This window comes from Colobus angolensis, unplaced genomic scaffold (genome assembly GCF_000951035.1).
Source record: "Colobus angolensis palliatus isolate OR3802 unplaced genomic scaffold, Cang.pa_1.0 Scaffold168, whole genome shotgun sequence".
Lineage (NCBI taxonomy): Eukaryota > Metazoa > Chordata > Mammalia > Primates > Cercopithecidae > Colobus > Colobus angolensis.
The window spans coordinates 5496963-5498108 of record NW_012114799.1 but is presented as its reverse complement, the minus strand read 5'-3'; the positions used below and the strand labels follow the sequence as shown (position 1 = coordinate 5498108).

The 1146-nt window shown below is 35.3% G+C and overlaps 1 protein-coding gene across 1 annotated transcript in view; it reads right to left on the bottom strand.

The window, feature by feature from the left end:
* The window catches only part of UBXN4 (UBX domain protein 4), a 54824-nt gene that overhangs the window by 45930 nt on the left and 7748 nt on the right, over positions 1 to 1146 (bottom strand). The window lies entirely within an intron of this gene.

Genomic DNA, 1146 nt, shown 5'->3' with positions numbered 1-1146 from the left:
AAAGAAAAAGGTATGGAAAAGTATGTCAAAATGCTATTAATACTATTTTTGTAAAACACGGAAGGAAAACAAACACTAACACGATGCAGTCAACAAAATCCAGACGGGAGGAAACCACAGAACAAATGTATAGAAAAAATGATCTGGTGTCTTTAAAATACAAATTCCAAAGAGCAGGGGAGTTGGAGGAGTGGCCTACATATTCAGAGAAATCAATGCATCCCAATGTGTGGTCCTTGAATAATTTTGAATTAAAAAACTGCAATAAAGTAATAAAACTATGACTTTGAAGAGACAACTGAAAAGTAGAACACTGGTTGGTTATCTGATATTAAAGAATTATTAGTTTGTGAATTATTAATATTAATGTTTAAAAAATTCACAATCCTTGTATTTCGGAGACATACTAAAATATTTATAGATGAAGTGATACAGTGACTGTGATTTGTTTCAAAATTATTTGGATCGAGTGGAAATGGGTGGGGGTATAGATGAAACAAGACTGACCATGAATTACCAAAGCTAGTAGACAAGTACATGGGGTACATTACACTGTTACATTACTTTCATATATGTTTGAAACTTCCTATAATAAAAATGTTTTTAAAAGATGGGGAGGAGGAATGGAGAAACAAAACAGACTTGTGGACATCAGGTACTGTGAGGAACATAGAAATGTCCTTATTTCTATTGATTAAATGACTCCATTCCCAAAAATAGGATTCAAAACAGTGAGTGATCAACCTCTCAGAGATATTCAATGTATGATTTACCATTACTTCCAAGTTTTTAGAAACTGGAGATCACTGTTCTTTTTGCATTCCTGGTACATGTTAGATGGCTGCTTGTGGACTAGGAAAGCTTGAAGTTTTTTCAGCAGGATTCATGATGCATTTAGCAAATGGCAGTTATAAGCAAATGGCAGTTATAATTTAAGTTCCTAATATGCCTTAGATATCCAAAAACATAACATTCTTTTTTTTTTTTTTTGAGACAGAGTTTGACTCTGTCACCCAGGCTGGAATGCAGTGGCATGATCACAGCTCACTGCGAGTTTGACTCTGTCACCCAGGCTGGAATGCAGTGGCATGATCACAGCTCACTGTAGTCCCAATCTTCAGGGACCAAGTGATCCTACTGTCAGCC